Below are 23,771 nucleotides of genomic sequence, written 5' to 3' on the forward strand. Positions count from 1 at the left end.
TTGGATCTCCCCCTGCAGAGGGTTAGGTGCTAGCTGGCTGAACCCCTCTGCCCTGGCTTTCCAGCAATGCTCATGGACATCAGCTTCATGCTCTGTGTGTGTCAGGAGCAATCCAGGGAAAGGATTTGTTCTTGTGGCAGAAAGCGTTCTTGAGAGGCTCTTCACTGCATAGGGCCTCACACTTATGTTTTGACAGGATCTCTTCTCACACTGTCATGTTCTCAAAGTCTCTCTCACTTGAAGACTCTTATGTAAGGAGTATGGAACTGAAATAAATGCTGAGGGCCAAACAGGTCCTGACTTGATCAGTACACAAACGCATTGTCTTGCTTGTCTGAGAATGGCCTTTTTTGCTTCCCTGGCTAAATAAATGATGTGTCTTCCTCCAACGGGGATACAAGGCTGAGTATGTCCACACCTTTTGTAAGCATAATGTCTGGCAATCCTGGCTGGCAGCAAGAAAAGGCCCTTGGCATGTCATCATTGATGGTGAAGTGTCCTGGATAGAGAGAAGCAGGAAGAGGGATTATTTTGCAAAGGTACAAGATACTCTGATCTTCTTGGGGCTGGGTGTCTTCCCACCGCACTTTCCTTGGGGATGTGCTGAAATGCCATAGTCTAGCCCACATGCTTCTGCTTGGAAATCTGAACCTCCAGGCATGAATAACTTACTGGAATTAATCTTCAACTGTTGTCATCCAGTATTCAAATATTAATGTGGCTGATCAGAGCGAGGCAGAGCAATCATGGTGGTCTTTCAAAACAGCACATCACACAAGTGATATTTCCTAACGTGAGTCAATGTTTGTTCTTCTGTAAAAGGCATTCTAACATTTTTCTTCAAAGTGCCAGGCTAAATGGCTTGTGCTGGCCCAACCTCTGCACAGAAAACAGTGCATTTGTGGTGAACAGCAAATATCAAGAAGCAGCATTTGAAGGGGGAAGGAGTAGTAATGGAAATGCAAGAAGGTTCCCTGGAGGTGATGAAGCTTCTGAGACACTTCAAGTTTAACAAGAACTATCCTTTCCTTTGTCAGCCATACAGCCAGTGAAGCACTGGGAAAGAAACAGCACCAGGATCTGAATGAAGTGATCCTTCCATGGAACAAATGACCTGGTAATTCTGAGAGTGGCAGGTGAGACATGCCATATGCCAGATCTATTGTGTGCTTTGAACTGGAAAGTTTTGTGTAAGTTCATGAGCTATGGCACTGATCAAGATATTTTTCAGCCTTTTTACTGAAAGGCAAGTGTCACCATGAGTTAAATAATCTTGGATCTGGGTTTTTTTTTGGGTTGCCACAGAGGAGGCTTGTGTGGTAGGAAGTTATGCCTTCTCTTCCAAATCACCTCCTGGGTTGCACAGGGAGTTGGAGCAAGTACTATTCTCTCATGGGGCTCTGTTTTTCCCATCTGTAGTGATGCTTTTAGATTTTATTTAGTAAAGTTTCTGTGAGTAACCAACAAAAAGTGGCACATAAAACTTGAAATCACCATGTTTTAAGTAAATTCAGGAAAAGATCCCAGAAGAATACCGTCTGTGCTTGTTCATGAGAAGGAATGGTGTCCTAAGTCAATGAGGCTGCTCCGATCAGATTTTACCATAGTACAAAAGTTATCCTCTTGTATGATATTAGGATTAAAACACTTTGAGGGGAAGGAGGCTGTACTCTTCAATATGGCAATAACTATTTCTCAGGAATGAAATGTATCCCTTTTCTCATCTCTTCCACGGTATAAGATCTTTATGCAATGACAAGGTGCACATTTCAAATCACAATTTCCTAACTCTCATTGAGCTTCAAGAAATAGAGGTGTGTAGATAAGTACAGGCTGAGGCACTACAGGAATGGATTCAGCTATAGGTAACAGAATCAAGCCTTTTAAAATAAAACGACATGAACAGACCAGGGAATAGGAGAGACACAGGGGAAGAAGTTGCTCCCTGCCAACCCACTTTTTGCAAACCTCAAATTAATTGTAGGGTGTGAAATGTGCACCTCTGTGAGTTGTTGGACAGACCAGAGATCTTCCTGTCCACCACATCAAGCAGGGCCACTAGTGGAATAACTGGTGGCCACCAAGCATCTTTCCCACAAGCTGGCATGAAGCAGCACCAGTCCCATTTGTGATTCACTTCATAACTATTTGACAGAAACCTTAACTTTTGGCTCAGCCACAAAAATTACCATGGTCAAGGATCTTCCTCTGGTCTGTCTCTGCTTGGACTTTGGTATTTTCTGCCATGTTGGTTTGTTCCCACTGAACCTCAGGCCTGGACTCCTTTCCAAAGATTCTTCAGCCTATGTACCCTTTGGACATAGTCTCAGCATTTCTTCTGTATCCAAGATCATCAGAGCTGAGACTCAAACCACATTGCCACACCTCTTTGTCATGATTTCAGTGCCAGACTTGTGAATGGTCTCTGTTTCCATGACTTTCAGATCCCATTTCTCATCTATTGTAATTTCAGCCTCTCCAAGCCAGTCGTTAAGGGTTTAGGGAGAGAATTTTACCTACCTACATACTTTTTTCCCATCTATTTCTCCCTAGATGTTGCAAGCCTGACACTTTTGTCTCTACTATGTTTGGTTCTGAAAACTTCTTCTTCCATGTTCACTGGAGCAAATGAGGTGTTGGCTGGGGAGATACCAGTGGAGGAAGAGGGTATCCATGCTTTTATACAGAACCGCATTCAGCACACTGGAATTGCAGTTCTGGGGAAAGTCCTGCTCAGCCCCAGCCTGGAGCAAACCCGCTGGCTTGGGAGCCTTAAGGGAATGGCTGAAATTGCCTAAGCAGCTTATCAGCTAAAGCAGCTAAAAATTGAATATATCTTTATTGACTGTTTTTTAACTGGTGGGAGTTTTTTCCCATTTTGTTTGAGGACTTACAACCTGTTCAAATTCAGGCAGGTTTTTGTTTAGACACATGCCTGACACAATCAGGAAATTTTGGATCTGTGACATACTTATTGTCAGACCCAAAGCAGGGCCATAGTGGTGAGTCTTTACTGGAAAAGAGCTTTCCACATCCATACATTTCCCTGTAACTTCTTTCTCAAAACTGCCTACAATATTATGTCTGAAAACTTTTTCCTCCCCGCCAAATGAGGCTGCAGCACATATTTAATGCATTTCAACCCCTGTTTCCCACTCGAGGGGGTCAAACTTTTGCAGATTTATTGGTGATTGAAAATGAAATCTTATGTGGGGAAGTACCAAGTAACCTTGGTAACAAGCAGAGCTGTGCCCCACAGCACTCTGAGCTGACACCCCCCACCTCCCTCCTGTGCCTTTTCTTGCTGCTTTATTTAGCTCAAGGTTTCTTATGATTGAGCCAGTTCCTGTTCTCAGCTGAAGTCAGTGACAAACTTCTTGCTGGCTTTGGGGCTGGAGTGTTCATTGCTTGATAAAATGGGAACACACTCAAGGGATCAATCCAAGGGTCACAGAACCCAGCTGGCTGAGGCCACCGCAGGATATTCTGTTGCTGAAAAATACAGATTGGGTGTGCTCTTCTGTTTTGTTTGAACTTCATAAACATCAGTTCATTTTAAATAGTCTGCTTTTTTTGCCTTTTTTCTTTTTTTTTAACTTTGAAAAGAGTGCTATTGCTGGAGGTGTTGTAAGCAGGAAGAAGATAAGTTGTTTGATGCTGCACATGACACAAAGCTTGGGGTAATGAAGGAATGGGTATGTTTCAGGTCAGCATGAGTTCAGGCAGTGAGATCTAAATAGCTGCTGGAATGGCACAATTTATCATTGTGTGAGAGAAGATTTTGGTTGCTAGACCCATTTGTCTATGATCTATGTGCCTTCTGAAATCACAGGGCTTTATTTACCATAACAGAAGTTTCAATATAAATTTAAATCTATTTTTTAATATAGGGAGAATTTGGTAGCATCCAGATACTATGATAACGTTATCTTAAAGTGTGAAGGTGTGGAAACACTGTAAATCGAGGTAAAGTATCCGAGACTCAAGCAATGCTTTAATGTGTAAATCTTTTCTGTGGCAATTTCCTTGTGGTGTTGTAGTGGCATAGAACCATATGGTGTTCTTTCTGTGAGGCAAGACGTTTTGTAAGCTATTGTGAGTTATCCTGCATTTGCCATAAGCCAGAGAAAAACATACATGTAGCTGGTTGATGTGAATCAGCAGATGTGCAGCAACTCTCTGTAAGTCTAAGCCCTTACTAAAGTCATATGCCATGTCACTGGCTACTGGGCGTGGGCTGATATGGAGAGTTTTGATGAATACAGTTAAAGACTATAACTCATTGAATGTACAAAAATGTGGTGAACTGGGTACTTCAATATACAGACTAGATGAGCCTTTTGGCATATTTAATTATTGATGTAAGTCTACCTCTGCAAAAAAAAAAGGGGGAAAGCATATTTATAGAGCTAGACTCTAGACTTCTTTTTTGATGGTGGTTTATGCCATGTGAAGTCATCATAAGGTAAAATTGAAGCACTTTCAATATCACATTGATTAGCAGAGGAATGAAAGATAGAGGTGGTGGGGGCTGTTATTGATTAACATAGCAGAGTAAAGGAGGATTTAAACACAGAATAGTTAACAGAAGAAAGCTACTTGTGATACAGTGATGAAAGGGGTGTGGTGCAGGGCAGAAGGTAGGAGTTGGAGTTGCATGGCTGCAGAGACAGCTGCTGTTGAAGAAAAGTTGGAGGAGAATGCCATTGACATTCCTGAGTGGTTCCCAGGTTTGGTCTTGTTTTTAAAATGTGCTTTCCAAATAAGCTTTTAGCAACGCCACTGCATTATTTTATTGCTGTCATTTGTATGCACTATTCAGCTGCAGCTTTCCATACGTGCTAGAACTGTGAGCTGGGACTGGAGCTGGACATGGGAGATTCCTGCAGCATTCAAAAGGAGAGGAGACTGGAGGATTGAGTGACTACTGCAGCTGAGAAGAAGGAAAATGTTCCAGTACCTTTGGGAAGTATTCCAGATGGGAGAATTTTTCCCTTTGTATCAGTATCTGCCCAGCCTGAGGCTGGAGGAAGGGAGAGGGTACACTGATATATAACTGCAGGTGTTTCTTTGAGAAATTTTTGGAAAGTTTAGAGGGTATGCCAGGTTTATTAAAAAAAAAAAAGAAAAGACATGACTAATGTGGGAGGAGCCTTGCAACACAAAACATTTTTCAAAAAATCCATAATTTTGATTACTGAGCGCCTGTCCCGAAATCCTACTAGGAGCAATATTTTGTATTGGATAAGGAAGTGTGTCAAAGTTTTTGGGGGGAGAAAAGATATTCTTACACTACTGTAAAGGTAAATCAGTAAAAATACACGACATAGCAGAATTTCTAAGTTAAATCAATAACTCTACACACTAAAGTAGTGCTTTGTAAGCTAAAACTGCTCCACACATCATACTAATCCATTGAGAGTGTTGAAAGTTTAGGAGATTGGTTATACCGTCTGCAATATCAGTAAAATACAGTATTAGGTTACATATGCCTGCTAGGGCAGGCATCAGTAAATAAGTATGTGATATTAAAAATTTGATACTTCTAAGTCATTCTTTGATAGCAGAATGTGTTTATTGGCATGTTGCATTTACCTTTCTGTGTATGTGAGCCGAGTTAAAATCAGTCCTTTGGTAGAGTTAACAGGCTGCTTTAAGCATTTGCCGGTGTGGGGATGAACCTGAAGATTAGTGCTGTAATAGGAACAGGAGTTGGAAGGCTGACATTAGTTTTCAGAGGTCTCTGGGGTGCCTTACCTGCAGCTAGAGAGGCTGCATTTGCCATTAATTTTTAAATGGTGAATGAGCTGGGCTGAATCCACTCTTGCTCCCTGCTGCCCTGGGTCTAAAGGAAGCAACGTGTAATGCAGGAGGTGCATCCTGGCCAGGATGGCAGGGGCTGAATGCTTTCTTCCCACAGTGTTTATATCCTTGAAAAAGGTAGACCGGGGTTTCACTGGTTACCTTGGGGAAATCTGGAGGATCTGTGTAATCAATAAGTGCATCCTTTAATTGCAGTGTTGACCAGTCTCTGGAGTAGAATCCTCTGAGGAGAAAGTACCAGCTGCTTCCATGCTTTAAGGCTGCAATGAGCAGAACTCTGCTGGAGAAGGCAGAATCAGAATAATACCAGTATCTATTTCCTTCAGGTTTTATTTTTTTTTCAACTCTTCATTGCTTAGGAGCAATTATGTACTGCTTCTGGTGCAGGAAAGGGCCATGCAGGGCCTGAGCAGACACCTTTCCATCCACAGCACTGCTCTATGAGGACCACCAGCCACTTCAGATCTGGTGTTTGCCAGGAGCCTGTGCTTCCTGTGGTGGAGATCCTATTCCTAAAGAAGCTACATGTTGTAGCGCAGCATTCACTCAGTGTGTTGACCTAGCAGTCCTGGAGTCATGCTTAGCTGAGGTTGGATGGCTGTCTAAAAGTTACAGCTCTTTTGGTTTTGTACTTCACTGTAGCTGTTGTGCTTTGCTTGCTGATTCAGGACAGCCAGCTTTATCCAAATCATTGGAATTAAAATTCTCCCACTGTATTTTTGTTCTTAAAGTGTATGCATGCAGTAAGAATTGCCTCTTTTATTATTCTCAATGGTACTCACCAGCTCAAGTCCCTGAAGGGTTATTGGCATTATATTTGAGCCAATTATTTTTATTTAGAAAATTATACTTATTCATCTAGCGTAATATTAAGTTACCAGGCTTGATGTTTTTCTCTTCCTCTAGCCTATATTTGCTGAGCTAGAACTGGGAACATATGCATCACATTCCTTTTTATTTGGTGGGCCTCAGAGTCTAAATTGGGACTTTTGAACTGCTCTTGAAAACTGGGAAACCATATGTGGCATTGTGTTGTTTGAACGACATTCAAAGCCAGAGGGTTTGTGCGAGCATGGAACGTGCATCATTGTTCAACCTATGCATGTGCACAAGAAGGCTGAGAGTGGGAGAGAAGAGCTACAGCTTTTCCAAAATGCAAAAGAACAGGAAAAAATGTCTTTCCAGATGGACTATATGGGGAAAAAAATCTCCAGAGCTGGTGTATTCTACCACATACCTTGGCTTAATGGTCCTGGAAGCAATGGGGCACTTGCAGCCCATAGCTGGGTGTGGAACTGGCCCTCCTGTTAGCAGCTCCCTGTGATTCAAGAAAGCACAGTGAGAAAAGCTCTTTTTGAGGCGAGTGACACATTCCCCACAGATGGGGTAACTCCTGTGGCTGGGGAGGAGTTGTTTCAGGGTGTAATGTATGCTGTCATTTCAAGAAGAAGCTAAAACCTTGGTGTGTGAAGGGTAAGGGTTACTTTAAAGAGGGGTTGGACGGTAGATTTTGGGCAGAAGATTTTTGAGCTTCAGAATGTTTGTGCTTCTGTTATAATCACATGAACAAATTTTCCAATTTTTGTTTCTTTTGTTATTTGTATATCTTCAAAAACTTTCAATGACTTCAAGCTGCCATGGGCTAAGGTGCAAAGTCCTTAAATGGAATTATAATAATTTCAGTTTAGGAAATAAAAGTGAGGGAAACTGGCCAACTTTTACAGAAGGGATGGAAAGACCAGTGAGGTCATGCTGTTGAGTCTGGTGCTGCTTAGCATAGTCCTGAAAGAGGTGGAGAATGAGGCAAAAAAGTCTCCTGATGATGCCAGATCAAACAGGATAGCTGAGGTGAGGATGTGCTATGGGACTGCAGAATAGCCTCACCATACAGAGTGACCAAAGGACCACCTGGCAGAACATGGAATAGTGCAGAGGAAGAGAAACAATTCTAAATTGAAATACACAGTGAAGGAATGTAAATTACTGTTTGGAAAGAAAGCTTGGTTTATAATAATTGTATAAAAATGCCTGCTGAATATGCAATAGGAATGAGAAAAAGAAAAAAAAACCCCAACCTGAATGCTGGGACTGATTCGTAAAAAAATTGTGAACAAAACCAAGAGTCTTTATGCTACAGCATAAATGCATGGCACACTTCAATATTGCATCCTTGCTCCATCATTTTAGAAAGGATGCAGAAGAAGGGGAGATGATGCAGGAAATGTTGATAAAAATGTGGAGTGACTCCCGTATGGAAAACAATACTTGGGCATCTATCTGAGAAGGAAGAAACAAAGATCTATGAACTCTCAAGTGGCATGGAGAAAGCAAATAGAAAATGCCCATTCACTCTCCCATGCCATGGGAGCCAAGCAGCCTCAAGAGAATGGTTAGGTGACAGTTTTGAAACTAGCAAAAAGGACTTCGTGTAGCTGTGAAATTGCCCTGGGATACTAGAAATGCCAAGAATTCCCATGTCAACAGGGGTGTTTGGACATACCCCTTAAAGAAAACTCTCCCGAAGGCTACTGGATGCAAAAATGTAGTTCTGATTCAGGGAATCACCTCACCAGAGATTGCTGGGAGCTGGGCAGTCCTAGAGGTTGGGACAGTGGGACTGGGGAAGGAGCTGAGGCTGTTTGCATTTGCCTGAGGAGGAAAAAGTGAAAGTCGTGAGTGTGATAGGATACTTGACTTCCTCAGTCTCTGAGCCTATCCCATCTGTGTCTTCCCATGTAATTACACCCACCCCGTGCCAGGGTATTGTTTAAATACATGACAAACAAGCTCCTGCCCTTAAAAAGCAATTCATGCTTTTGTGGAAGGACTTCAGTGAGTGTTCTTGCAGAAAAGAAAGGCAGAAGGATTTTTGAAAAGAGAAGTCTGAGATGGACAAAACCAGATTCAGGGCAAAGTCCTAATTTGCAAAGATATTTTAACGATTTTGAAGGGTCTTTTTGTCTTAATAGCTGTATACATAGTACCTTAGTGTGTCACCCACATGTGAATAACAGTGATGTTGATGTCTGGCAATAATCTCCAAATTGTGAACATCTTTCTATCCAGGCACTTGCTGTAGCTTTTCAGGGAGACTGAAATGCAGCTGACCTGAATAAAGCCTGTGTACTGAAACACCTGATTTTCTTTTCTTTGAGGGTATTGTAATGTGTGCAGTGTATGTGCTAAAAACGTTGCTTTCTAGTTGGCTCTCCACGTAATGTTGGATTGCAACAGACTGCTCTCTGTCACACCTGATGACTAAACCTGTCTCACCCACGCCATGGGAAAGTACTGGTGCATTGAGCCTTCTTAGAATCAAGCTGTAGGTTGTCCTCAGATTTCAAATCTCCTGTGCGCTTTTTTTAATATGGCCTCTAACTCAAGAGATACGAGCACAAATGGATTCCAGGCAACAATTAATCAGATAAGTATTTATTTATTTAACTCAACCTATAGAATTATGCTGGCAATTTTTTTTTTTTTGTGGCTTTAGACTTTCGTTGAGCAAAAGCTGTCTTTTAAACACTTTTCTCTCTTTTTCAGGCATCTACACTGAAGCATTCTGGATTTCATTGGGCATGGTAAGAAACTCCCACTTAATTACAGAAAAAAGAATCAGTTAAGAGCTGTCTGCTTTGTTTATCTCTTGATATGTTCAAAGTGAAAATATGGCTGTGGAAGCTAGATGAATTTGATTCATGTTGTGCATTTTAAAACAGGATGGAGACACAACTAAAGCAAACATACATTTCAACTGTGTGGTACAGCATTTACTACCACAATACCAAGAAGTGGGTCAGAATTGGCTGTAAGCTGGGGATGAGAGTTCATCAGAAACTGCAGAATGTCTGTCTGCATGATGGAGGGAAATTTTTTAAACAATCAAAAATAAACTCCTTTTAAATGGCCCTAGGTGAGCTTGCAATTGCATACTTGATGCTGTAAATGTTGTCTAGGAGATCCATGGTTAACAGAGTATGGGCGGGAAGCAATGCAAAGCCAGGTGATTGCGGAGGATGCGCTGTGCTGTGAGGGGAAAAGCTTGTAATATAAATGTTGCTGAAATATGAAGCACTTCAACCTAATTGAGAGGAAGGCTTTAGTCTTGCTGCCATAGCTGTGTCAGGTAGGGATTTATTCTAGTTTTGTCATCATTACTATGCTAGCAAGAGTCCTAGAATGTATGAAGTTAGACTAGGAGAAAAAATGATTTTTTTCTTGGTCAACTCAATTTTTTCATGGAAATGTTGTTAAACTATACCTGCAAATGGCCTTTCTGTAAGTGTAAATTGTCTATGCTTGTGTAACTATACCAACACACCATTACAAGAGTCTACAAGGAATTGTTGAGAAGAAATCATCTGCAGAAAGCTAAAGACGACAAATAATCCTTAGTATAAATTGACTAATTCTTACAACTGGACATGCTATATAAAAGGGAAATCCAGTGACACCGCAAGTTTTTTTGGATTGTTTTTTGATTGGGTTTGGGGTTTTTTTAAGCCATTCCTCTCAACATGCAGTCATTTCTTCCTAAAGTTCAAACTAAGGAAAATTCAAGACATCATCATGCAGATGTTTTTACCTCCTTGGTCATTTATTGTCTCTGAGGGACTGGTGGGGCTTGAGCCAGCGAGTCCCAGCAAACCTCACTTGCGGGCCGTGAGAAGTTCGGCTTTCTTGGGCAGCGCTGAGGGAGTCTCTCTTTGAAGACTCCCTCCTCCCACATATGTATACTGGGCTTGAAGCCAAGCCTCTCTTCTGTAAAGAAACCTTGCTAAAATTTCTCATTTCATGCCCCTTTATGGAGAGAGAGGGAGTGCGAGGGGGAGAGAGAAGGAGGTACGTGCCAAGAGTATTGAGAGAGCAGAGCAGAGTAGATTCTTCATTTTGTGTGTTTGGGGACAGCAGGGCATCAAGGAAGGAGAAGGCTTTATATTAATTAGTACCATATTTGCCATCCCTTCCTCCCACCTCAAAAGTGATAAGTTGTCCTCCTTCTTTTCTCCTAACCACATCTGTGTTTTTCTTAGACAAGGGTTTTTGTTTGAGTCCTTTGAACTAGCAGAGACTTGAAATAAATGCACTTATAAATGTGCCTCCTGCCAGCCTCTGTCTAGTCTGCATATGGACACTTAAAAGAGTTGAAGAATATGTCTTATGTATCTTAGAAAAATGCTAAGTTCACAGTGGTGGCACCTGAAATGGCTTTATTCTTGCCTCCCTCTTAGAGTACAGTGGAATTGCTAGTGTATTATTTGATAAACAATCACCAATTAGTTGTTCCAATCCTCACTAATTCAGCAACTGCTCTCCAGGGCCTCGAGGCAGCTTGTATGCCAGCTCATGTGCGCGCCCCAGGTAGCTCTGAACTGAAGGAGTTTCCTTAATTGCTTTTGCTGTTATGTCTGTTTTAAAGGTTTTACTGTTCCTGTTGATGAGCTGGGTGGTGTACTACAAATGCGTGTTTTCTGTCTTACCTTTCCCCAGCGTACTGTTAGCAGCACAAGTGACATAAACCGTAATGCTGCCTGGTGGGTAAAATCACCCACTTTGTGCACCAAATGGAGGGTGGTCGTGCTGATTGGAGGCTGGCAGGTGTGATGCTGCTTCACTTCCTCCATCTTTTATAAGTTTGGGTTCTGCTGGGTGTCTCCATGGACAGCCCTGCTGCCCCTGCTGTACACCTAAATCATGGATAAATCAGATATCAGTCATGTGCTGATCACAGAATGACACAGGACCAGGAGATGAATTCGTCACCCTTGATCTTAAAAGATTCTTGCAAATTCTAATGAGCTACAAGCTGTAGATGGGAAAAGTGTCTCTCTGTTAACACTTGTTCCTTATTCTTTTGTCTTACAGGTGCCTGTGACTGATTACAAAATCTGCTGCTGAAGCAACTTCTAGATGTGGTGGAAGACCTATGGTTGCAGATCCTTTGCACATATAAATGTTATTGTGTGTGTCTGTTTGACCATGGTAGGATATTTAATGTATCATAGAAACAAGTTTTGTATCTCCAGTTTCAGTGTCCCTCTCATCATAGAGCCTTCCTTTCAAACATATTTTCCTTTGTTTGAGCCTTTAAAAAAAGAAGAAAAAACCCTGAAACCTTGGAAAAATTGTAACACTCTATGAGAAATATACACTATTGTCATCTTCTGGGGAAAAGGGGAACTTTACTGTGTCCGCTGTTTTTGTAAGTGAAATGTGGTGTACAGCATGCTAAGTAACTGCTCAGTCAAATGTCAGTGTAAATTCAGAACTCCTCAAAAGAGGAAAGAAATAAATATTTTTATTTTCTCTAAAAGCTTCCCTGCAACATTCTTCTAAAGATTTTCTTCATGAGACAACACAAACTAAGCATTTGAGTGCCCTTTCACTTCTCAGCTTGATGGCAGGCCTGTGACTTTTGGCCAAATGCTCTGAAGCCATTGTAAGCCTCCACAGAGATGTAGCCCATGTTGTTAACCAGGGATATGCCTCATCTGTGATGAGCAGGAGGCTTGAGTAATAGATGTTTCTGTTTTAAGTGACACTTATCCCTTTATCTGTACCTTGAAAGAAACTGCAGACAACTGATGTGAAATGCTGCTCACAATATCTGGGCAGAAAGTTGGGCAAAGCTGTTCCTCTAAAGTTGTTCAGCTAGACCCCTTCCCTTCCCTTCCCTTCCCTTCCCTTCCCTTCCCTTCCCTTCCCTTCCCTTCCCTTCCCTTCCCTTCCCACTGCAATGTCTATACTTCAGCATTTTCGTTCTGATTTGTACAAATTTTTTTAAGTCCTAATTTTTAAACATACTTGCTGTTTTTCAGTCCTCCAAATGGATTCTTTGGCCTCCACTTGCATAATCCTCCAGACCTGTGGAAATTGTAGATTGTAGAGAAAAGCTGATACCACAGCATAGTATTTGCAGCATAGGGCATCTGTAACCAGACTAAATAGCAAGGCATTATTCACAAGGAGGTGAGGTTATATTTTGCTGCTGCTAAGCTCTTTGCTGTTCAGTTTTAACACTGGATGCCTGGGTTTCTTTTTCTGGAGTGCCTGTTTACTCTTGTATATTTTTATAGAGTGAAAGGGTGGTGGGGAGAATGAGGGTGTTATGTGCAGTAGAGTTATAAATAATGTTGGCTCTCAGGTTATTTGCATTATATCTACTTGCCTGAATACTTAAAGTTAAACAAAGATGTCTTTTAAGAAACCAAAAAAAGGGGCAGAACAATGTCATGGATAAGAGGTCTAAAGGCAATGCTACAGAATGTGTTTATTGGGAATATTTCCTACCTAGCTAATAAGCCAGAAAGAAAATTGCTTACTCCTCCCTCAGCCTCAAAGAGATCAAACAGAATATTAAAGCCTTAAAGATGCTGATGTAAGGAGGAAGGAGGGTTACTCAGCACCCACTGCACTAAAATGACAGGCAAATGGGGAGCATGCTGGGAACAGAGCTATATTCCCAGCCCAGAGACAGTGATACTGGGGTGGATGACATGATGAAATGCAGCTGCCATGGACTAGGGGAAGCACACTCATAGGGGGTTTTGTTGTCTTTTTGTCCAGTGTGCTGTTGACCTGGGGGCAAATAGACAAGAAGCGCCCACTTTTGGGGTGCATTTTAGTCACTGTGGTGGCTTTTGATTCAATAATGAGACATTGATAATGTTGCAGACTCCTGAACAAACAAGTGTGGGACAGGGATCCAAGGGAGAGGGGCTGCAGTTTCTTCACTGACCTGTGGATGCTTACATGGAGCAAAGATGCTGAGGTTTACTCTTGCAGGGCTGCATCTGAAAAGGAGGCAGACTCTAATTTCGGGCAAGGCAGGACTGAGCCCTGAGGAAGCAGTGCTATCATTGTGAGGGTTGTCTGGAAGATTTCAGAGTATATCTATGAGTTTTTCAGTGCTGGAATTAATTTCTAAAGTGTAATAACACCAGTGCATCCTTGTAATTTTATTGCATTTTTCATTATGGATATCATCTACAATAACCCTGCTGTCGTATTCGCCTCTGCTATGGTTTCAGCAGTCTCTGTCTCTCCATCTAAGATGATGAAAGTGAAGCTGGGCCACATCATACACACTAGGTTTTCTTTCTTCCTTTGTTTCCTTTCTCCAAAATGATGCTTGAGTCAGTGGAATCCTTCTGCCTTGTTCTTTCCTAGTATTCATTCTCAAAGGTACACAGCATCCAGTTGATCTTTTCTTGGAGCAGAAGGATTAAAAATGTATCCTTGACAGTGCTGCTTCCTTGGTGCAGCAGAGATCATGGAAGACACTGTGTCCTACTCATTCCTCCTGTCCTTCCTGGATTGCTTATTTGCATCCCATATCAAAGTCTTGAATTCCTTCATGGCAGATGAGTCTTTGGAGCTCAGAATTAAAATTCTGGAGGACCTTGAGGCAAGAAGAACCCTTTGACAGGCTTCTCGAATAGCTGGGCACACACCGATTTCCAGAAGTTGTACGGAAACACACGTGAATCTGCATGGGTGCCTGGCAAATGTGCAAAGGAGAGCAGTGCACTACTGAAGATGGCAAAACACTGTGAGAAGAAATGGAATGGCTGAGAGCTGGGATTCAAGCACAAACTGCTAAGTGCACCAGAACAAACCTCTGCTAGACCAATTGGTCCCATATGCCAGAGAGAACTTCTCCAATGTTATGGAGTAACAGGCAAAATACTATTATCAGACTGAAAGCTAGAGAGGAGACGAAAAGCAGAGGGTTAGGCCAATCTGTTGGGGTAGAAAGAGACCAAAGTTGGGCTTTGGACATCTGCAAATTAAGAAAGATTTCTGTTTATGCATTTATTGAGAGAGAGCAGGAGCCACCATGTTGCAAAATCTGTGTGGAAATACTTACACAGTCTATTCAGGAGGAGCAAGAAGTATTAATTCTAAAGTTTTCCACCAAGTGGGCAGAACAGTGCTGGATAAAGATCAGTGGTGAATAAAGAACGACTGAGTGTGAACAGTCAGTCCTGACAGATCCAGAAGAAATGAGTGTGAGAGATCAGTGGGGACACTTGGTCAAGTTGCAACAGCCAAAACCCAACTGTGATATTAGGTTGCACATCACTGAAGACTGCTAAGAAGTTGAGTAACTGAGAGCACATTGTACAGCCTTTTGTATAAAGCTGTGCCTGTGGTCTCAGCTAGAACACAGTGCACAGTTTTGGCCTCCTGAGCTCAAAAAGGATGTGACTGAAATAGGGGGATTGGAAAAAGGGTGACAAGAACATTCAAGAGCCTGAGAAAGCTCCTGCCAGAAGAAGGACCAAAAATATAGCCTTAGGAGATAGAGAAGAGGAGAAATAATACAACACTACATGGAGGATACTGCTTATGTTGGAGGTAGAGGTCAGGAACTTGGTCTCTTCTCATTCCATAGCATAGGCCCACAGGGGTTCAGGATGAAATCCCACAGTGGTTCAAAAAGATAGTAATTATGACTAATTTGGGAGGTGATATTAACAGTTCAGTCTTAATGTCATGACCTCAACTTTAGGATTATAAGAGGGGTAAAGTATAGGTGACAGCTGTAGTCCTATAAAAGCATAACTCCCAACAAATGTGCCTTGTCAGAGGGTTTGTTACTTAGTTTCTTCATGCTCCAGTTTTCAAACTGTTATTTGAAGTTTTTGTGATTAGTTCCTCTTCTGAAATCCTGTTTACATTCTATAAGAGAAGTTAATAATACAGTGTACTCTACTCATTAAAAAAAAAAAAGCCTTTGATAGAGATGTCTAGTGCTTGTGCTGATACAGTGTAATTCAGCTACTGTGCAACTTTAAAAATCTCTTTTATAACATGTAGTAGTATCTTATTAGTCTAGTTGGCATGCTTTGGAAAAAAACAGTGGCCTAAAGCCACTTGCTCAGGTGTACATGAAACAAATGTGTGTGTCTGGATGTGTGCAGGCACAAATGAATTTCTAGTGCAGCGTGATAGGGGATCTCTCAATAGATGTAAACAATAATAACATGGTGTGATTTTTTTTTCTAGTGGCTTTCGTGACTTCCTTCTTTCAGGGTTGTACACAGATGACTCTTTCACAGTAGGTCTTACCTCCTTCCACAGTGTCAGAAAGTTGCCTTTTGCTTTGAGAGATTGTTCCTTGAAGCAGAATCATAATTTTTAAACTTCCTTTCACTTTCCTGTCACTCTGCTGCTGCTCAGGGTCAACACGTTTGTTGTGCCATAGCAGTGTACCAGTTAAATTTTCCTGAAGGCATGATGCTGCTCCTAAGTAATGTGTCTGTTGATGATGAACTTGCTGGTGAGCATAGAATGCATGGCCTTAGATATTTTTGCACTTCTTGGAGCATAGAAATTAATCTAAACATCCATGTGCCCTTTGTATTGATTTGAAGCATATGGAGACATTTAACAGCTGATCTCCAAAATGATCTGTTTTACAAAGCCATGCCTTTATTTAGCTTGCCTTGAACAACTCTCAAGAAATTATGTATTTTTTAACAATAAGATGAACAAATATTCTGAAGCCTGAGTCTTCCCTCTGACAAATTTATCTTTTTTTTTTTTCTTAAAGAAACATGAATAAGTTGGTTAGATTTTGTAATATAAATATTATTTGGGACTCTCTCAGGCTTATAAAGAGAGAAGTGTTTATTTTAGAATGGTATATTTCAAGATCAAGTACTAAATTATTAATTTTTTGCCTTTGTCAATTTTATTACAGCTTTCATTTTTAGGTAGCTGGGATGATTAATGGGATGTGCTGGGCTAATGCCTTGTGTTTGGGTACACAAATGATAGAAGCAGCTTCCTGCAAAGCTTTTAGTGTTGGTGCAAGATTGGAAGATATTTTGAAGGCAGTGGGTTGGCCATGGCAGTTCCACTTCTCTCAATTTAGCCATAAATCAATTGTGAATTATTCTCCCACAGCCATTTTTCATACAGTTTGAACCTGGGTAATGAACATCCCTGTCCTGAAGTGAAATTGTGATTTTTCTAGCTCTTGTTGAAGACACAATCAAGATTTATGAAGGGTGACAATGTAAACCCGTTACATTTGCCTCTCTCTCATTTGCCTCTCCACCTCATCCATCCTTCCTTCCTTCCTTCCTTCCTTCCTTCCTTCCTTCCTTCCTTCCTTCCTTCCTTCCTTCCGCCACTTCCTTCCGCCACTTCCTTCCGCCACTTCCTTCCGCCACTTCCTTCCGCCACTTCCTTCCGCCACTTCCTTCCGCCACTTCCCCTCCCTCCCTCCCTCCCTCCCTGCATCTGCCAACCTAAGGAGCTTTAAAATGTCCATTAGAGCACAGCTGTTGCATAGCAGTGGCTCTTACTGCATGAACAGTCATTTATCTGTGACAGACAGAGGAAACAGCAATAACCTAGATGGAGATGAGATGGTTCAGATCAAGTAACAGGAGGATGTGAGCAACTTCCTCAGTTCTGAACTCTTTTCCCCCCTGAATCTATTCTCTTTTAATGTTGCTTGATATAAAAGTACAAGTTGCTTAAAAAGGAACCTTGCAGAAATTATGCTATCTCTTCCTCACTTTCTATTTCAAATGCTCAAAAAATGTTTGAAAGCAAAAAGATGCTTGTTTGTTTGTTTGTTTTCCTGGCAGTCCCCAAATCTTCTCTGAACTCTGAAGCTCAAGGTATAGTAATTTCTTCCTTCTCTCCTCCTCCCTCTCCATCTTTGCCATTTACTGATTTGAAGCTGCCAGCACTGAGTAACCTCACTAATGCCTTGCTAATGGTGTCCTTTGCACCAGAGTGGCAAACCTACATGACAATCACACTGGAATTCTGCATTTACATACTCTGGAATAATCTGCAATGTTATGCTTCTGTGTTGCTTGGTTGGTAGCTGTAGTGTTGAGCTGCAGTTTATTAGCCCTGGAGTAGAGGTCCTTTCCTTGAGAAGGACCCTCTAGGTCCCTTGGAGGCTTTTGGCAAGTCATATGTCAATAAGCACTTTGGTTTTTAAGCCAATAATAAACACACACACACACACACACACACAAAGTCATTTGGCTGCAGACTGCCTGAAATTAAGTTGCAGATTGTATCTGGCCCTTAGGCCAGGAATTCCTTGTTCGTGTATTAGACAATGCCTAATAGTAGTTGAAAGAGAGAATTTTTAGAAATAATTTTGCAAGTGACTGTGGAGAGACAATGAATGTAAATCCTTGCAGACTCACAAAGACTGCAGTCAGAATACTGAGTGAAACTGAAAGGGCAACATAGTGGTTCCTGCCTCATCTCAGGCTTCAAAGATTTAGTATTCAAAAGAATATGGGAAATTGGGTCATTTCTGTACAGTTTAGAAAAGATCTGAGGTTACCAACTTTCTTGCTTTAGTTGTGTAGAAACTCTGAGTCTGGATTAGCAGGAATCCTGAACAGGATTTTCCTCTGCATTTAACATGAAAATCTAATAAATGTCATTTAACTCAGTGAGTGAAATTCTGTCACTATTGAAGTGGATGTCAAAATTTCCACTGGCTTTTTTCATAATAGAATATCACCCTATAAGTCCAAAGTAAATTCTCTAGGTTTTTGATGTAGTTATTTCTGTCAGGACACACCTGTAAGGCTTTTTGAATATGTGTTTTAAGAAAAGCAATTTAGCTTTCTTACTCAGAAGTAATTTTTCTGCCTTTTAGAAATGGCTAAATGTTGCTTTTTGTGGAGAGCATAATTTAGTGTGACACCTTAAAAGATGTGAAGGTAACAAGGAGGTGGTGTCAATTACTGTAAAATAAAAACATATTTACTATTCTTCCTTCAAGAAGTTTGAATTTCTATTACTTGTTCCCCCCTGCCCTTGTTTTTGGTGAGAGTTTAGGTGATGACTTTATAGTTTCCAGAGTTTATGGGGTAGTATTTTATAACTGCATTCTGCAAGTAGTGGTGTCTTCTGGAATGGCCATGAAATGTTATAGTAGAAATTTCAAAATGACAGGGTCTTGGCATAGGTTTCTGCAGAGAGGAGAAATGACTTTGGACTTGTTTAGAGTATGTGTCATGGCAGGGATGGCCCCAGAGCTTCCTGGCTTTGTGGGCTGAGTGGTCTGTTTCATCAGGTGGGAATTAGTAAACGTAAGAAGTGCCAGAAACAGGCTCAGTGTTAAAGTCCAGGTAGTATCTCCAGCACAAGCAAGTAGCAAGTGTCTCACTGAGCTTATGGAGATACCACTTGGTTATACTTTCCTAGATCTGGGAATTTCCTAAGCCAAAAAAAACAATAATAGAGGGGGGCTGAGCAGGTGAAGTAACATCTGGTTTATCTTTCACTGTGACAAGGCTCTGGAAGAAGGCTTCCTTTATCTATTTTTTCACAACACCTGTGTCTCAGTAATTGCCCTGCTAGAAACTAGAACATCCTGACACTATTTTTACACAGAGCATGAAAGTACTTAATATATGAGTTATATGAAAGAAGATCTGACTGTGAGGAAGCTGAAGGAAAAGCAGGAAGTTAAATAGGGTGTAAGATAAAAGGGATGCATGGCTTTTTACCGTATTTTATTCTTAATTACTCTTTCAGATACTTCTCCCTTCCAGCATCTCAACATGCAGGCTGAATCTATTTTACCCTGTGTGAATACCCAAAAAGTTTGATATAAATTTCATTTCTATATACACCTGTTTCTCCAAACAACCCCAGGCTAACATTTTGTATCAGTGTAGAATTTGCCCAAGAAAATAAAGTAAGCTTTGCCAAGGAAAAAAGTAGGAATTTAATGGTATAATAGCAGTGTTAGTTTAAAGGCATAAAGTGATGGTTCACATAAGGATTGTGAGACATTTTGGTTGCAGGCTGTTAACCATGCTACCAGTACATTAGAGGAGCCTAGCTTGCAGTTGTCAGCATTCCAGAGTTTCACCCACTAAGTCATTAATTTGTTCTCATGTCTGGAAGATTTAACATGACACTGTAGTTTCTTGCATAATCATTTTATTATGCTAAAAAGAAAAAAAGTAGCTAAAATGGGTTCTGATAATAGAAACCCCAAATACATGAGACTTTTTGTTCTGTTGAATGCCAAAATCAGTTATAGTTGTGTTTGTATGTTCAGCTGGTTTAAAAGCAAAAATTGCATGCAGATTTGAAAGCCCAATGAAAAATCAAAGTGAAAAATATCATCTATTGAACAACACAGGCCCCTTGTTTCCTGTGCAAGTCTGAAAAGGAACATAAAAGAAAGTATTGTCGATTGTCATATAAAAAATGGACTCTGCTGTATTATCACATAAAATACATTTTTCCAGTTTCTAAGAGGAACAGATTAAGACATTTGAGCACCTCAGCTAGACTTCTTAGAGATTGGCTTGAAGTTATCGAACATATGGTGTTTTGGGTAAACAGAGAGCAACTAAAAAGATATTTGAAATCTTTTGGAATATATATGCCAATCAAATTCCCACCAGGATCTGACACTGTTGCATAGAGCTAGATCATGTAACCACTGCTAAACCAGATCTAAAAAAGGAAGCAAATAGCCAGAGCTAATTCTCTGGGTTCCTTCTGTAGTCAAGGAGTTAAAGAGGTAAATTCATTGCACTTAATTTAGAAGCCTGTGTTGGAATTAAATGAATCTTCAGCAGCCTGAAGATTCTGATTATGATGGGAATTAGCTGGCTAGCCGAGGATATATGCTTGAACTCTGAAATAGAGTTAGGTGAGATGAATCTTATCCCAAAGATATTACTTCCCTGCAGTATTGTCTGGGTGGAATTGTAGTCAAGGCAGATTTTTGATGACTGACAATTGTGACCCAGAATGAACTGCGAAGAAAAGTCTTCAGGACAAGTGGGAAAAATACAGGACAGGGAATGGATTCTGATGGTTTTCCAGGGAGCTGTGCTATTGAAGCATCTGAAAACTGCTGGAGAAGTTTGTGTGTTGGAACTGCCAGGCAGCAATTAAGCCCAGCAGCACAGGCTGTTTGTTGTCAAGACTGAAGCATATGAGTTGAGTACACCCTGTTCTAGAGGGAGTTCATGGGCTGGCTGTTTTGCTTTTGTTAAAAAAAAATCCCAAGATGAAGAAAATACCCGGAGTTGTGCTTTCCTTTCTCTTTTGTGATCGTCTCGGAGTGTTTGGCAGAGCTGGGGTTCCGCTCAAAGTGGTTTAAGGGCAGGCTGATCTGTGCTATAAGGCTGCATTGGCAACAGTGGCTGACATTAGTCCTATTAAAGAAGTGTCCTCACCAACTGCAGTGGCAGCAGATTTAGGCCTGTATTAAAGTTCACTGTTGACAGAAATTAGCACAAAAGTAATGGATGTTCTGTTTGTCTGGAGTGTTCAACAAGACATGATTTGGGGAGGAGGAAGAAACTGAAAATATTATCAGTATTTAGCATATATTTCCCTTTCCCTCCTTCAAACCTAGTTGTTTCTATCAGTGACCTACACTTAGGAGTTCTTCAGATAGAGGGATGAATGCTTGTGGGTTTTAAAACCTTCTCTTATCATCAGGCTTGCAAAAAACAAATTCTCATTTAAGACAATACCTATGCTCTTCATCCATACAGGCACAGTGACAATGTATCAAATTAGATTATTTTTCTATGCTCCTCTCTTTCAAGTGTTCAGAATTTGATGCATATCAGCACTTTGTAGAGGATTTTTGAGAGAGGAAGAACATGAGGAAAAGATAGTTGATATGCCTCAGATTATGAAGTGTCTATTACATAATGTAAAATATTTTTTCTTTTTATTTATCACCTTCCTTGAAAACAAAATAATCCAATCAGGACTAATAGTTTTTTTTGATGTCATTGGTTTGGCAAGCTAGCACGCTGTGTAATTTCTTGTTTCTTTCTGGGATGACTGAAAAAAATGGCAAAATGCCAAGCTCAGGAAGCAACCGATCTCAGCCAATGTGCTAGACCCTCTCAATTGGTCTTTGGACTAGAATACAGCAGAGATTACTTTTGTGTTGCTGATGGATGATTTCTTAGTAATAGCTCATAGACAGATTTATTTCTGGCCTGTCTAGAATATTTGACATTGTGAATAACGCATTGCAGCTGATATGCCTTGAAGATCTTATGAAGATGTAAGCAAATCATATGGATTGTATCCAGCTGCAGTGACTGAATTGTAATGCATAGCTACAACTCTTCTCCTGGTATTCTTCTTTGTGCAAAGCCTGCAAAATGCTATCCTCACTCCTGTCTTGGTATGAGCACGAAGAGAAAATTAACTGCCCCTTAGCACATATAAGCATCTGTCCTTTGCATTCAACTTGGAAAACATAAAAATTCTGACTATTCCTGTAACTAAGTTGAAAAAAAAAATACTTCCCTGAAAAGCTTAGGCTTAAACCATACACTGGCAAAATGAAAGGAGCAAGGAAAAGCTAACATTTTGAAGACTAGATAATGCATAACATCATCAGTTGCCCATGAAACTATTCCAAATGCCATGTACTCTTCAAATGGGTCTTCACTTTTTTCCCTTAGATCATGGATGATCAAGTAGTGGTGACTTCCAAAATATTTCCTCCCTCCTCTTAGCAGATGTTCTGTGGACATGTTTTCATAATGTTCCAAGATACCTTTAGCTCAGTTTATATTCTGTTTTCAAATTGAAAATCTGGTCTCCAGAATGTCAAAATACCTTTTTGAGTTGCTTAGGTAAAGGTTGGCCATCACTATTATGCTCTACTCACCTTCTTGGTTTCTCTTAAATATGAGATTAGGTGGTAAGTCAAGCTTTATAGGGCTTAAGGGGAGGAATCTTCCGTTCTTTTTGTAACCAAAATCTAGCATGGCATCAAGCATTCATCCATGGGGAGGAATTAATTTGGAGACGAAATATTCAGATGTCCAACTCCTTGTTTCATAATTGTGTCTTAGAGATCAGGCGTATTGTAAATCAAGTTGAAACTGATTTGAATAATTCACCTATACTTATCAATAATTAGCCAAGGAAGAGGCTACAGTTGTCATTAGCCAAGAAATAGAGGAAGCGAGACTCATGAAACTGCAAATGTGGCTGATAAGCAGATTCATGGTACAGGTCATAAATGTTATTTAGGCCAATATATTGCCCAGACTCTGGATGGCATCACTTTCTTATCCTGTGTGGGCTGTAAGACTTATTGTGCTTTGCTCCTCCTCCTCTTTCAGAACCAGGTGCTTAGCTGCATGCAGCTTATTGTCTTCAGAGAAAAAATCTAAATCATAACAATGTACATAACAGTATCTGGATAGAGTACAATCTCCCAAATATCAACAAAATTCCTGTTGGCTTCATAAGAGCTGCACATGAAATTACTTCAATATTTTATCTGATGAATCACTCTTTTTCCATTCCTTCATAACATTTCAGAAGATTATATACTCCAAGGAACATTTTTTTACCTGTTGCCTAAATGCATTTTTCACAGTAAAGATCAGAAGATCATGTAAAGGTGTGGTTGTAGTTTACAATGATAATTTATTAGTGCTATCATTCATATTTTATATCCTTGCCATACCCTTATGGCATGGAGTGATGCTATCAAAGCATAACACATTCAACTAAGCAAACATTTTGAATACATTTGGGTAATTTTAAAAGCTAACTGTGTGGTTATACTGTGAATCCTATGTGAGTCTGAGATTGAAACCCTTGTCTGAGATTAATGAAAGGGGCCTGCCTTCCTCTCTTTCCCCTGCCCCGGTTTTGGCCTCTGAAGTTTAGTTTCGGGTCTAGTATAAAAAGACAAATATTGAAGAGCATGAAAAACCAATAAACTAGGTTATGTTAATTCTAAACTTTAATGGGTTGAAAGCAAACAAGGGATGGTTCAAAACTGTGTTGATTTTGTGAATGGCTTTAACTGGAAGGTAGGTTATTTTTTTGCCCTTGTGGCATGAATTCACTGTACAAAAAGAAGGGATTTACTAGGGGACTAAAATGAGATGTCCCTCATGTAGCAGTGTAGCAGCTATATTTTTTTCACTCTT

At 40.5% G+C, this 23,771-nt stretch overlaps 1 protein-coding gene and 1 long non-coding RNA gene across 2 annotated transcripts in view; both read left to right on the top strand.

Moving 5' to 3' along the window:
• Positions 1-23,771, top strand: part of RBMS3 (RNA binding motif single stranded interacting protein 3) — a 692,310-nt gene that overhangs the window by 31,767 nt on the left and 636,772 nt on the right. The window lies entirely within an intron of this gene.
• Positions 1,036-12,129, top strand: LOC115948136. Its single transcript, XR_004081981.1, has 3 exons — positions 1,036-1,136; positions 9,367-9,404; positions 11,689-12,129. It is a non-coding gene; the product is annotated as an uncharacterized LOC115948136 (long non-coding RNA).

This window comes from Geospiza fortis, unplaced genomic scaffold (genome assembly GCF_000277835.1).
Source record: "Geospiza fortis unplaced genomic scaffold, GeoFor_1.0 scaffold231, whole genome shotgun sequence".
Lineage (NCBI taxonomy): Eukaryota > Metazoa > Chordata > Aves > Passeriformes > Thraupidae > Geospiza > Geospiza fortis.